Source organism: Paralichthys olivaceus, chromosome 20 (genome assembly GCF_024713975.1).
Source record: "Paralichthys olivaceus isolate ysfri-2021 chromosome 20, ASM2471397v2, whole genome shotgun sequence".
Classification (NCBI taxonomy): Eukaryota; Metazoa; Chordata; class Actinopteri; order Pleuronectiformes; family Paralichthyidae; genus Paralichthys; species Paralichthys olivaceus.
In genome coordinates, this window is record NC_091112.1 from 8699521 (window position 1) to 8715057 (window position 15537).

Consider the following 15537-nt stretch of genomic DNA (forward strand, 5'->3'; position numbering starts at 1 on the left):
ATCCCTAACCCTAATCACAACCCTAACCCTAATCACAACCCTAACCCTAACCCTAATCACAACCCTAACCCTAACCCTAACCCTCATTGCAACCCTAACCCTAATTCACCATAGGGTGAATAACTCCGCGCTGCTTGCTCGAAACGTGCTGAAATTCGCTGTGGTTGCGTGGCAGGTGACCCTTTATTGATCCTGAAATGCCCAAGTCTCTATGACTTTCAGAAAAAAAGTTATTCAAAGATATCTCGTACTTTTTTTTTTAGATTTGGTGGTTTCACCATTTCCGAAGGTCGTAGATGCTCGGGGATGGTCCCAATGGATCGGGCATAGCCACATTAGTGGAGATGGAACCAACTTCCAAGTCTCTATGACCTTCAGAAAAAAAGTTATTGAAGAATATCTTGATCTCCAATGGGTTTTCATCCCTAACCCTAACCCTAATCACAGCCCAAAAATCAAACACTAATCACAACCCTAACCCTAACCCTTCCAAAGGTCGTAGAAGCTTGGGGGTGTTACCAATGGATCGGGCATACCCACATTAGTGGAGATGGAACCAATTTCCAAGTCTCTATGACCTTCAGAAAGAAAGTTATGGAAGAATATCTTGACCTCCAATGGGTGTTCATCCCTAACCCTAATCACAACCCTAACCCTAATCACAACCCTAACCCTAACCCTAACCCTCATTGCAACCCTAACCCTAATTCACCATAGGGTGAATAACTCCGCGCTGCTTGCTCGAAACGTGCTGAAATTCGCTGTGGTTGCGTGGCAGGTGACCCTTTATTGATCCTGAAATGCCCAAGTCTCTATGACTTTCAGAAAAAAAGTTATTCAAAAATATCTCGTACTTTTTTTTTTAGATTTGGTGGTTTCACCATTTCCGAAGGTCGTAGATGCTCGGGGATGGTCCCAATGGATCGGGCATAGCCACATTAGTGGAGATGGAACCAACTTCCAAGTCTCTATGACCTTCAGAAAAAAAGTTATTGAAGAATATCTTGATCTCCAATGGGTTTTCATCCCTAACCCTAACCCTAATCACAGCCCAAAAATCAAACACTAATCACAACCCTAACCCTAACCCTTCCAAAGGTCGTAGAAGCTTGGGGGTGGTACCAATGGATCGGGCATACCCACATTAGTGGAGATGGAACCAATTTCCAAGTCTCTATGACCTTCAGAAAGAAAGTTATGGAAGAATATCTTGACCTCCAATGGGTGTTCATCCCTAACCCTAATCACAACCCTAACCCTAATCACAACCCTAACCCTAACCCTAATCACAACCCTAACCCTAACCCTAACCCTCATTGCAACCCCAACCCTAATTCACCATAGGGTGAATAACTCCGCGCTGCTTGCTCGAAACGTGCTGAAATTCGCTGTGGTTGCGTGGCAGGTGACCCTTTATTGATCCTGAAATGCCCAAGTCTCTATGACTTTCAGAAAAAAAGTTATTCAAAAATATCTCGTACTTTTTTTTTTAGATTTGGTGGTTTCACCATTTCCGAAGGTCGTAGATGCTCGGGGATGGTCCCAATGGATCGGGCATAGCCACATTAGTGGAGATGGAACCAACTTCCAAGTCTCTATGACCTTCAGAAAAAAAGTTATTGAAGAATATCTTGATCTCCAATGGGTTTTCATCCCTAACCCTAACCCTAATCACAGCCCAAAAATCAAACACTAATCACAACCCTAACCCTAACCCTTCCAAAGGTCGTAGAAGCTTGGGGGTGGTACCAATGGATCGGGCATACCCACATTAGTGGAGATGGAACCAATTTCCAAGTCTCTATGACCTTCAGAAAGAAAGTTATGGAAGAATATCTTGACCTCCAATGGGTGTTCATCCCTAACCCTAATCACAACCCTAACCCTAATCACAACCCTAACCCTAACCCTAATCACAACCCTAACCCTAACCCTAACCCTCATTGCAACCCTAACCCTAATTCACCATAGGGTGAATAACTCCGCGCTGCTTGCTCGAAACGTGCTGAAATTCGCTGTGGTTGCGTGGCAGGTGACCCTTTATTGATCCTGAAATGCCCAAGTCTCTATGACTTTCAGAAAAAAAGTTATTCAAAGATATCTCGTACTTTTTTTTTTAGATTTGGTGGTTTCACCATTTCCGAAGGTCGTAGATGCTCGGGGATGGTCCCAATGGATCGGGCATAGCCACATTAGTGGAGATGGAACCAACTTCCAAGTCTCTATGACCTTCAGAAAAAAAGTTATTGAAGAATATCTTGATCTCCAATGGGTTTTCATCCCTAACCCTAACCCTAATCACAGCCCAAAAATCAAACACTAATCACAACCCTAACCCTAACCCTTCCAAAGGTCGTAGAAGCTTGGGGGTGTTACCAATGGATCGGGCATACCCACATTAGTGGAGATGGAACCAATTTCCAAGTCTCTATGACCTTCAGAAAGAAAGTTATGGAAGAATATCTTGACCTCCAATGGGTGTTCATCCCTAACCCTAATCACAACCCTAACCCTAATCACAACCCTAACCCTAACCCTAACCCTCATTGCAACCCTAACCCTAATTCACCATAGGGTGAATAACTCCGCGCTGCTTGCTCGAAACGTGCTGAAATTCGCTGTGGTTGCGTGGCAGGTGACCCTTTATTGATCCTGAAATGCCCAAGTCTCTATGACTTTCAGAAAAAAAGTTATTCAAAAATATCTCGTACTTTTTTTTTTAGATTTGGTGGTTTCACCATTTCCGAAGGTCGTAGATGCTCGGGGATGGTCCCAATGGATCGGGCATAGCCACATTAGTGGAGATGGAACCAACTTCCAAGTCTCTATGACCTTCAGAAAAAAAGTTATTGAAGAATATCTTGATCTCCAATGGGTTTTCATCCCTAACCCTAACCCTAATCACAGCCCAAAAATCAAACACTAATCACAACCCTAACCCTAACCCTTCCAAAGGTCGTAGAAGCTTGGGGGTGGTACCAATGGATCGGGCATACCCACATTAGTGGAGATGGAACCAATTTCCAAGTCTCTATGACCTTCAGAAAGAAAGTTATGGAAGAATATCTTGACCTCCAATGGGTGTTCATCCCTAACCCTAATCACAACCCTAACCCTAATCACAACCCTAACCCTAATCACAACCCTAACCCTAACCCTAATCACAACCCTAACCCTAACCCTAACCCTCATTGCAACCCTAACCCTAATTCACCATAGGGTGAATAACTCCGCGCTGCTTGCTCGAAACGTGCTGAAATTCGCTGTGGTTGCGTGGCAGGTGACCCTTTATTGATCCTGAAATGCCCAAGTCTCTATGACTTTCAGAAAAAAAGTTATTCAAAGATATCTCGTACTTTTTTTTTTAGATTTGGTGGTTTCACCATTTCCGAAGGTCGTAGATGCTCGGGGATGGTCCCAATGGATCGGGCATAGCCACATTAGTGGAGATGGAACCAACTTCCAAGTCTCTATGACCTTCAGAAAAAAAGTTATTGAAGAATATCTTGATCTCCAATGGGTTTTCATCCCTAACCCTAACCCTAATCACAGCCCAAAAATCAAACACTAATCACAACCCTAACCCTAACCCTTCCAAAGGTCGTAGAAGCTTGGGGGTGTTACCAATGGATCGGGCATACCCACATTAGTGGAGATGGAACCAATTTCCAAGTCTCTATGACCTTCAGAAAGAAAGTTATGGAAGAATATCTTGACCTCCAATGGGTGTTCATCCCTAACCCTAATCACAACCCTAACCCTAATCACAACCCTAACCCTAACCCTAATCACAACCCTAACCCTAACCCTAATCACAACCCTAACCCTAACCCTAACCCTCATTGCAACCCTAACCCTAATTCACCATAGGGTGAATAACTCCGCGCTGCTTGCTCGAAACGTGCTGAAATTCGCTGTGGTTGCGTGGCAGGTGACCCTTTATTGATCCTGAAATGCCCAAGTCTCTATGACTTTCAGAAAAAAAGTTATTCAAAAATATCTCGTACTTTTTTTTTTAGATTTGGTGGTTTCACCATTTCCGAAGGTCGTAGATGCTCGGGGATGGTCCCAATGGATCGGGCATAGCCACATTAGTGGAGATGGAACCAACTTCCAAGTCTCTATGACCTTCAGAAAAAAAGTTATTGAAGAATATCTTGATCTCCAATGGGTTTTCATCCCTAACCCTAACCCTAATCACAGCCCAAAAATCAAACACTAATCACAACCCTAACCCTTCCAAAGGTCGTAGAAGCTTGGGGGTGGTACCAATGGATCGGGCATACCCACATTAGTGGAGATGGAACCAATTTCCAAGTCTCTATGACCTTCAGAAAGAAAGTTATGGAAGAATATCTTGACCTCCAATGGGTGTTCATCCCTAACCCTAATCACAACCCTAACCCTAATCACAACCCTAACCCTAACCCTAATCACAACCCTAACCCTAACCCTCATTGCAACCCTAACCCTAATTCACCATAGGGTGTATAACTCCGCGCTGCTTGCTCGAAACGTGCTGAAATTCGCTGTGGTTGCGTGGCAGGTGACCCTTTATTGATCCTGAAATGCCCAAGTCTCTATGACTTTCAGAAAAAAAGTTATTCAAAAATATCTCGTACTTTTTTTTTTAGATTTGGTGGTTTCACCATTTCCGAAGGTCGTAGATGCTCGGGGATGGTCCCAATGGATCGGGCATAGCCACATTAGTGGAGATGGAACCAACTTCCAAGTCTCTATGACCTTCAGAAAAAAAGTTATTGAAGAATATCTTGATCTCCAATGGGTTTTCATCCCTAACCCTAACCCTAATCACAGCCCAAAAATCAAACACTAATCACAACCCTAACCCTAACCCTTCCAAAGGTCGTAGAAGCTTGGGGGTGGTACCAATGGATCGGGCATACCCACATTAGTGGAGATGGAACCAATTTCCAAGTCTCTATGACCTTCAGAAAGAAAGTTATGGAAGAATATCTTGACCTCCAATGGGTGTTCATCCCTAACCCTAATCACAACCCTAACCCTAATCACAACCCTAACCCTAACCCTAATCACAACCCTAACCCTAACCCTAATCACAACCCTAACCCTAACCCTAACCCTCATTGCAACCCTAACCCTAATTCACCATAGGGTGAATAACTCCGCGCTGCTTGCTCGAAACGTGCTGAAATTCGCTGTGGTTGCGTGGCAGGTGACCCTTTATTGATCCTGAAATGCCCAAGTCTCTATGACTTTCAGAAAAAAAGTTATTCAAAAATATCTCGTACTTTTTTTTTTAGATTTGGTGGTTTCACCATTTCCGAAGGTCGTAGATGCTCGGGGATGGTCCCAATGGATCGGGCATAGCCACATTAGTGGAGATGGAACCAACTTCCAAGTCTCTATGACCTTCAGAAAAAAAGTTATTGAAGAATATCTTGATCTCCAATGGGTTTTCATCCCTAACCCTAACCCTAATCACAGCCCAAAAATCAAACACTAATCACAACCCTAACCCTAACCCTTCCAAAGGTCGTAGAAGCTTGGGGGTGGTACCAATGGATCGGGCATACCCACATTAGTGGAGATGGAACCAATTTCCAAGTCTCTATGACCTTCAGAAAGAAAGTTATGGAAGAATATCTTGACCTCCAATGGGTGTTCATCCCTAACCCTAATCACAACCCTAACCCTAATCACAACCCTAACCCTAACCCTAATCACAACCCTAACCCTAACCCTCATTGCAACCCTAACCCTAATTCACCATAGGGTGTATAACTCCGCGCTGCTTGCTCGAAACGTGCTGAAATTCGCTGTGGTTGCGTGGCAGGTGACCCTTTATTGATCCTGAAATGCCCAAGTCTCTATGACTTTCAGAAAAAAAGTTATTCAAAAATATCTCGTACTTTTTTTTTTAGATTTGGTGGTTTCACCATTTCCGAAGGTCGTAGATGCTCGGGGATGGTCCCAATGGATCGGGCATAGCCACATTAGTGGAGATGGAACCAACTTCCAAGTCTCTATGACCTTCAGAAAAAAAGTTATTGAACAATATCTTGATCTCCAATGGGTTTTCATCCCTAACCCTAACCCTAATCACAGCCCAAAAATCAAACACTAATCACAACCCTAACCCTAACCCTTCCAAAGGTCGTAGAAGCTTGGGGGTGGTACCAATGGATCGGGCATACCCACATTAGTGGAGATGGAACCAATTTCCAAGTCTCTATGACCTTCAGAAAGAAAGTTATGGAAGAATATCTTGACCTCCAATGGGTGTTCATCCCTAACCCTAATCACAACCCTAACCCTAATCACAACCCTAACCCTAACCCTAACCCTCATTGCAACCCTAACCCTAATTCACCATAGGGTGAATAACTCCGCGCTGCTTGCTCGAAACGTGCTGAAATTCGCTGTGGTTGCGTGGCAGGTGACCCTTTATTGATCCTGAAATGCCCAAGTCTCTATGACTTTCAGAAAAAAAGTTATTCAAAAATATCTCGTACTTTTTTTTTTAGATTTGGTGGTTTCACCATTTCCGAAGGTCGTAGATGCTCGGGGATGGTCCCAATGGATCGGGCATAGCCACATTAGTGGAGATGGAACCAACTTCCAAGTCTCTATGACCTTCAGAAAAAAAGTTATTGAACAATATCTTGATCTCCAATGGGTTTTCATCCCTAACCCTAACCCTAATCACAGCCCAAAAATCAAACACTAATCACAACCCTAACCCTAACCCTTCCAAAGGTCGTAGAAGCTTGGGGGTGGTACCAATGGATCGGGCATACCCACATTAGTGGAGATGGAACCAATTTCCAAGTCTCTATGACCTTCAGAAAGAAAGTTATGGAAGAATATCTTGACCTCCAATGGGTGTTCATCCCTAACCCTAATCACAACCCTAACCCTAATCACAACCCTAACCCTAACCCTAATCACAACCCTAACCCTAACCCTAACCCTCATTGCAACCCTAACCCTAATTCACCATAGGGTGAATAACTCCGCGCTGCTTGCTCGAAACGTGCTGAAATTCGCTGTGGTTGCGTGGCAGGTGACCCTTTATTGATCCTGAAATGCCCAAGTCTCTATGACTTTCAGAAAAAAAGTTATTCAAAAATATCTCGTACTTTTTTTTTTAGATTTGGTGGTTTCACCATTTCCGAAGGTCGTAGATGCTCGGGGATGGTCCCAATGGATCGGGCATAGCCACATTAGTGGAGATGGAACCAACTTCCAAGTCTCTATGACCTTCAGAAAAAAAGTTATTGAAGAATATCTTGATCTCCAATGGGTTTTCATCCCTAACCCTAACCCTAATCACAGCCCAAAAATCAAACACTAATCACAACCCTAACCCTAACCCTTCCAAAGGTCGTAGAAGCTTGGGGGTGGTACCAATGGATCGGGCATACCCACATTAGTGGAGATGGAACCAATTTCCAAGTCTCTATGACCTTCAGAAAGAAAGTTATGGAAGAATATCTTGACCTCCAATGGGTGTTCATCCCTAACCCTAATCACAACCCTAACCCTAATCACAACCCTAACCCTAACCCTAATCACAACCCTAACCCTAACCCTCATTGCAACCCTAACCCTAATTCACCATAGGGTGAATAACTCCGCGCTGCTTGCTCGAAACGTGCTGAAATTCGCTGTGGTTGCGTGGCAGGTGACCCTTTATTGATCCTGAAATGCCCAAGTCTCTATGACTTTCAGAAAAAAAGTTATTCAAAAATATCTCGTACTTTTTTTTTTAGATTTGGTGGTTTCACCATTTCCGAAGGTCGTAGATGCTCGGGGATGGTCCCAATGGATCGGGCATAGCCACATTAGTGGAGATGGAACCAACTTCCAAGTCTCTATGACCTTCAGAAAAAAAGTTATTGAACAATATCTTGATCTCCAATGGGTTTTCATCCCTAACCCTAACCCTAATCACAGCCCAAAAATCAAACACTAATCACAACCCTAACCCTAACCCTTCCAAAGGTCGTAGAAGCTTGGGGGTGGTACCAATGGATCGGGCATACCCACATTAGTGGAGATGGAACCAATTTCCAAGTCTCTATGACCTTCAGAAAGAAAGTTATGGAAGAATATCTTGACCTCCAATGGGTGTTCATCCCTAACCCTAATCACAACCCTAACCCTAATCACAACCCTAACCCTAACCCTAATCACAACCCTAACCCTAACCCTAACCCTCATTGCAACCCTAACCCTAATTCACCATAGGGTGAATAACTCCGCGCTGCTTGCTCGAAACGTGCTGAAATTCGCTGTGGTTGCATGGCAGGTGACCCTTTATTGATCCTGAAATGCCCAAGTCTCTATGACTTTCAGAAAAAAAGTTATTCAAAAATATCTCGTACTTTTTTTTTTAGATTTGGTGGTTTCACCATTTCCGAAGGTCGTAGATGCTCGGGGATGGTCCCAATGGATCGGGCATAGCCACATTAGTGGAGATGGAACCAACTTCCAAGTCTCTATGACCTTCAGAAAAAAAGTTATTGAACAATATCTTGATCTCCAATGGGTTTTCATCCCTAACCCTAACCCTAATCACAGCCCAAAAATCAAACACTAATCACAACCCTAACCCTAACCCTTCCAAAGGTCGTAGAAGCTTGGGGGTGTTACCAATGGATCGGGCATACCCACATTAGTGGAGATGGAACCAATTTCCAAGTCTCTATGACCTTCAGAAAGAAAGTTATGGAAGAATATCTTGACCTCCAATGGGTGTTCATCCCTAACCCTAATCACAACCCTAACCCTAATCACAACCCTAACCCTAATCACAACCCTAACCCTCATTGCAACCCTAACCCTAATTCACCATAGGGTGAATAACTCCGCGCTGCTTGCTCGAAACGTGCTGAAATTCGCTGTGGTTGCGTGGCAGGTGACCCTTTATTGATCCTGAAATGCCCAAGTCTCTATGACTTTCAGAAAAAAAGTTATGGAAGAATATCTTGACCTCCAATGGGTGTTCATCCCTAACCCTAATCACAACCCTAACCCTAATCACAACCCTAACCCTAACCCTAATCACAACCCTAACCCTAACCCTAACCCTCATTGCAACCCCAACCCTAATTCACCATAGGGTGAATAACTCCGCGCTGCTTGCTCGAAACGTGCTGAAATTCGCTGTGGTTGCATGGCAGGTGACCCTTTATTGATCCTGAAATGCCCAAGTCTCTATGACTTTCAGAAAAAAAGTTATTCAAAAATATCTCGTACTTTTTTTTTTAGATTTGGTGGTTTCACCATTTCCGAAGGTCGTAGATGCTCGGGGATGGTCCCAATGGATCGGGCATAGCCACATTAGTGGAGATGGAACCAACTTCCAAGTCTCTATGACCTTCAGAAAAAAAGTTATTGAACAATATCTTGATCTCCAATGGGTTTTCATCCCTAACCCTAACCCTAATCACAGCCCAAAAATCAAACACTAATCACAACCCTAACCCTAACCCTTCCAAAGGTCGTAGAAGCTTGGGGGTGTTACCAATGGATCGGGCATACCCACATTAGTGGAGATGGAACCAATTTCCAAGTCTCTATGACCTTCAGAAAGAAAGTTATGGAAGAATATCTTGACCTCCAATGGGTGTTCATCCCTAACCCTAATCACAACCCTAACCCTAATCACAACCCTAACCCTAACCCTAATCACAACCCTAACCCTAACCCTAACCCTCATTGCAACCCTAACCCTAATTCACCATAGGGTGAATAACTCCGCGCTGCTTGCTCGAAACGTGCTGAAATTCGCTGTGGTTGCGTGGCAGGTGACCCTTTATTGATCCTGAAATGCCCAAGTCTCTATGACTTTCAGAAAAAAAGTTATTCAAAGATATCTCGTACTTTTTTTTTTAGATTTGGTGGTTTCACCATTTCCGAAGGTCGTAGATGCTCGGGGATGGTCCCAATGGATCGGGCATAGCCACATTAGTGGAGATGGAACCAACTTCCAAGTCTCTATGACCTTCAGAAAAAAAGTTATTGAAGAATATCTTGATCTCCAATGGGTTTTCATCCCTAACCCTAACCCTAATCACAGCCCAAAAATCAAACACTAATCACAACCCTAACCCTAACCCTTCCAAAGGTCGTAGAAGCTTGGGGGTGTTACCAATGGATCGGGCATACCCACATTAGTGGAGATGGAACCAATTTCCAAGTCTCTATGACCTTCAGAAAGAAAGTTATGGAAGAATATCTTGACCTCCAATGGGTGTTCATCCCTAACCCTAATCACAACCCTAACCCTAATCACAACCCTAACCCTAACCCTAATCACAACCCTAACCCTAACCCTAATCACAACCCTAACCCTAACCCTAACCCTCATTGCAACCCTAACCCTAATTCACCATAGGGTGAATAACTCCGCGCTGCTTGCTCGAAACGTGCTGAAATTCGCTGTGGTTGCGTGGCAGGTGACCCTTTATTGATCCTGAAATGCCCAAGTCTCTATGACTTTCAGAAAAAAAGTTATTCAAAAATATCTCGTACTTTTTTTTTTAGATTTGGTGGTTTCACCATTTCCGAAGGTCGTAGATGCTCGGGGATGGTCCCAATGGATCGGGCATAGCCACATTAGTGGAGATGGAACCAACTTCCAAGTCTCTATGACCTTCAGAAAAAAAGTTATTGAAGAATATCTTGATCTCCAATGGGTTTTCATCCCTAACCCTAACCCTAATCACAGCCCAAAAATCAAACACTAATCACAACCCTAACCCTAACCCTTCCAAAGGTCGTAGAAGCTTGGGGGTGGTACCAATGGATCGGGCATACCCACATTAGTGGAGATGGAACCAATTTCCAAGTCTCTATGACCTTCAGAAAGAAAGTTATGGAAGAATATCTTGACCTCCAATGGGTGTTCATCCCTAACCCTAATCACAACCCTAACCCTAATCACAACCCTAACCCTAACCCTAATCACAACCCTAACCCTAACCCTCATTGCAACCCTAACCCTAATTCACCATAGGGTGTATAACTCCGCGCTGCTTGCTCGAAACGTGCTGAAATTCGCTGTGGTTGCGTGGCAGGTGACCCTTTATTGATCCTGAAATGCCCAAGTCTCTATGACTTTCAGAAAAAAAGTTATTCAAAAATATCTCGTACTTTTTTTTTTAGATTTGGTGGTTTCACCATTTCCGAAGGTCGTAGATGCTCGGGGATGGTCCCAATGGATCGGGCATAGCCACATTAGTGGAGATGGAACCAACTTCCAAGTCTCTATGACCTTCAGAAAAAAAGTTATTGAAGAATATCTTGATCTCCAATGGGTTTTCATCCCTAACCCTAACCCTAATCACAGCCCAAAAATCAAACACTAATCACAACCCTAACCCTAACCCTTCCAAAGGTCGTAGAAGCTTGGGGGTGGTACCAATGGATCGGGCATACCCACATTAGTGGAGATGGAACCAATTTCCAAGTCTCTATGACCTTCAGAAAGAAAGTTATGGAAGAATATCTTGACCTCCAATGGGTGTTCATCCCTAACCCTAATCACAACCCTAACCCTAATCACAACCCTAACCCTAACCCTAATCACAACCCTAACCCTAACCCTAACCCTCATTGCAACCCTAACCCTAATTCACCATAGGGTGAATAACTCCGCGCTGCTTGCTCGAAACGTGCTGAAATTCGCTGTGGTTGCGTGGCAGGTGACCCTTTATTGATCCTGAAATGCCCAAGTCTCTATGACTTTCAGAAAAAAAGTTATTCAAAAATATCTCGTACTTTTTTTTTTAGATTTGGTGGTTTCACCATTTCCGAAGGTCGTAGATGCTCGGGGATGGTCCCAATGGATCGGGCATAGCCACATTAGTGGAGATGGAACCAACTTCCAAGTCTCTATGACCTTCAGAAAAAAAGTTATTGAAGAATATCTTGATCTCCAATGGGTTTTCATCCCTAACCCTAACCCTAATCACAGCCCAAAAATCAAACACTAATCACAACCCTAACCCTAACCCTTCCAAAGGTCGTAGAAGCTTGGGGGTGGTACCAATGGATCGGGCATACCCACATTAGTGGAGATGGAACCAATTTCCAAGTCTCTATGACCTTCAGAAAGAAAGTTATGGAAGAATATCTTGACCTCCAATGGGTGTTCATCCCTAACCCTAATCACAACCCTAACCCTAATCACAACCCTAACCCTAACCCTAATCACAACCCTAACCCTAACCCTCATTGCAACCCTAACCCTAATTCACCATAGGGTGTATAACTCCGCGCTGCTTGCTCGAAACGTGCTGAAATTCGCTGTGGTTGCGTGGCAGGTGACCCTTTATTGATCCTGAAATGCCCAAGTCTCTATGACTTTCAGAAAAAAAGTTATTCAAAAATATCTCGTACTTTTTTTTTTAGATTTGGTGGTTTCACCATTTCCGAAGGTCGTAGATGCTCGGGGATGGTCCCAATGGATCGGGCATAGCCACATTAGTGGAGATGGAACCAACTTCCAAGTCTCTATGACCTTCAGAAAAAAAGTTATTGAACAATATCTTGATCTCCAATGGGTTTTCATCCCTAACCCTAACCCTAATCACAGCCCAAAAATCAAACACTAATCACAACCCTAACCCTAACCCTTCCAAAGGTCGTAGAAGCTTGGGGGTGGTACCAATGGATCGGGCATACCCACATTAGTGGAGATGGAACCAATTTCCAAGTCTCTATGACCTTCAGAAAGAAAGTTATGGAAGAATATCTTGACCTCCAATGGGTGTTCATCCCTAACCCTAATCACAACCCTAACCCTAATCACAACCCTAACCCTAACCCTAACCCTCATTGCAACCCTAACCCTAATTCACCATAGGGTGAATAACTCCGCGCTGCTTGCTCGAAACGTGCTGAAATTCGCTGTGGTTGCGTGGCAGGTGACCCTTTATTGATCCTGAAATGCCCAAGTCTCTATGACTTTCAGAAAAAAAGTTATTCAAAAATATCTCGTACTTTTTTTTTTAGATTTGGTGGTTTCACCATTTCCGAAGGTCGTAGATGCTCGGGGATGGTCCCAATGGATCGGGCATAGCCACATTAGTGGAGATGGAACCAACTTCCAAGTCTCTATGACCTTCAGAAAAAAAGTTATTGAACAATATCTTGATCTCCAATGGGTTTTCATCCCTAACCCTAACCCTAATCACAGCCCAAAAATCAAACACTAATCACAACCCTAACCCTAACCCTTCCAAAGGTCGTAGAAGCTTGGGGGTGGTACCAATGGATCGGGCATACCCACATTAGTGGAGATGGAACCAATTTCCAAGTCTCTATGACCTTCAGAAAGAAAGTTATGGAAGAATATCTTGACCTCCAATGGGTGTTCATCCCTAACCCTAATCACAACCCTAACCCTAATCACAACCCTAACCCTAACCCTAATCACAACCCTAACCCTAACCCTAACCCTCATTGCAACCCTAACCCTAATTCACCATAGGGTGAATAACTCCGCGCTGCTTGCTCGAAACGTGCTGAAATTCGCTGTGGTTGCGTGGCAGGTGACCCTTTATTGATCCTGAAATGCCCAAGTCTCTATGACTTTCAGAAAAAAAGTTATTCAAAAATATCTCGTACTTTTTTTTTTAGATTTGGTGGTTTCACCATTTCCGAAGGTCGTAGATGCTCGGGGATGGTCCCAATGGATCGGGCATAGCCACATTAGTGGAGATGGAACCAACTTCCAAGTCTCTATGACCTTCAGAAAAAAAGTTATTGAACAATATCTTGATCTCCAATGGGTTTTCATCCCTAACCCTAACCCTAATCACAGCCCAAAAATCAAACACTAATCACAACCCTAACCCTAACCCTTCCAAAGGTCGTAGAAGCTTGGGGGTGGTACCAATGGATCGGGCATACCCACATTAGTGGAGATGGAACCAATTTCCAAGTCTCTATGACCTTCAGAAAGAAAGTTATGGAAGAATATCTTGACCTCCAATGGGTGTTCATCCCTAACCCTAATCACAACCCTAACCCTAATCACAACCCTAACCCTAACCCTAACCCTCATTGCAACCCTAACCCTAATTCACCATAGGGTGAATAACTCCGCGCTGCTTGCTCGAAACGTGCTGAAATTCGCTGTGGTTGCGTGGCAGGTGACCCTTTATTGATCCTGAAATGCCCAAGTCTCTATGACTTTCAGAAAAAAAGTTATTCAAAAATATCTCGTACTTTTTTTTTTAGATTTGGTGGTTTCACCATTTCCGAAGGTCGTAGATGCTCGGGGATGGTCCCAATGGATCGGGCATAGCCACATTAGTGGAGATGGAACCAACTTCCAAGTCTCTATGACCTTCAGAAAAAAAGTTATTGAACAATATCTTGATCTCCAATGGGTTTTCATCCCTAACCCTAACCCTAATCACAGCCCAAAAATCAAACACTAATCACAACCCTAACCCTAACCCTTCCAAAGGTCGTAGAAGCTTGGGGGTGGTACCAATGGATCGGGCATACCCACATTAGTGGAGATGGAACCAATTTCCAAGTCTCTATGACCTTCAGAAAGAAAGTTATGGAAGAATATCTTGACCTCCAATGGGTGTTCATCCCTAACCCTAATCACAACCCTAACCCTAATCACAACCCTAACCCTAATCACAACCCTAACCCTCATTGCAACCCTAACCCTAATTCACCATAGGGTGAATAACTCCGCGCTGCTTGCTCGAAACGTGCTGAAATTCGCTGTGGTTGCGTGGCAGGTGACCCTTTATTGATCCTGAAATGCCCAAGTCTCTATGACTTTCAGAAAAAAAGTTATGGAAGAATATCTTGACCTCCAATGGGTGTTCATCCCTAACCCTAATCACAACCCTAACCCTAATCACAACCCTAACCCTAACCCTAATCACAACCCTAACCCTAACCCTAACCCTCATTGCAACCCCAACCCTAATTCACCATAGGGTGAATAACTCCGCGCTGCTTGCTCGAAACGTGCTGAAATTCGCTGTGGTTGCATGGCAGGTGACCCTTTATTGATCCTGAAATGCCCAAGTCTCTATGACTTTCAGAAAAAAAGTTATTCAAAAATATCTCGTACTTTTTTTTTTAGATTTGGTGGTTTCACCATTTCCGAAGGTCGTAGATGCTCGGGGATGGTCCCAATGGATCGGGCATAGCCACATTAGTGGAGATGGAACCAACTTCCAAGTCTCTATGACCTTCAGAAAAAAAGTTATTGAACAATATCTTGATCTCCAATGGGTTTTCATCCCTAACCCTAACCCTAATCACAGCCCAAAAATCAAACACTAATCACAACCCTAACCCTAACCCTTCCAAAGGTCGTAGAAGCTTGGGGGTGGTACCAATGGATCGGGCATACCCACATTAGTGGAGATGGAACCAATTTCCAAGTCTCTATGACCTTCAGAAAGAAAGTTATGGAAGAATATCTTGACCTCCAATGGGTGTTCATCCCTAACCCTAATCACAACCCTAACCCTAATCACAACCCTAACCCTAATCACAACCCTA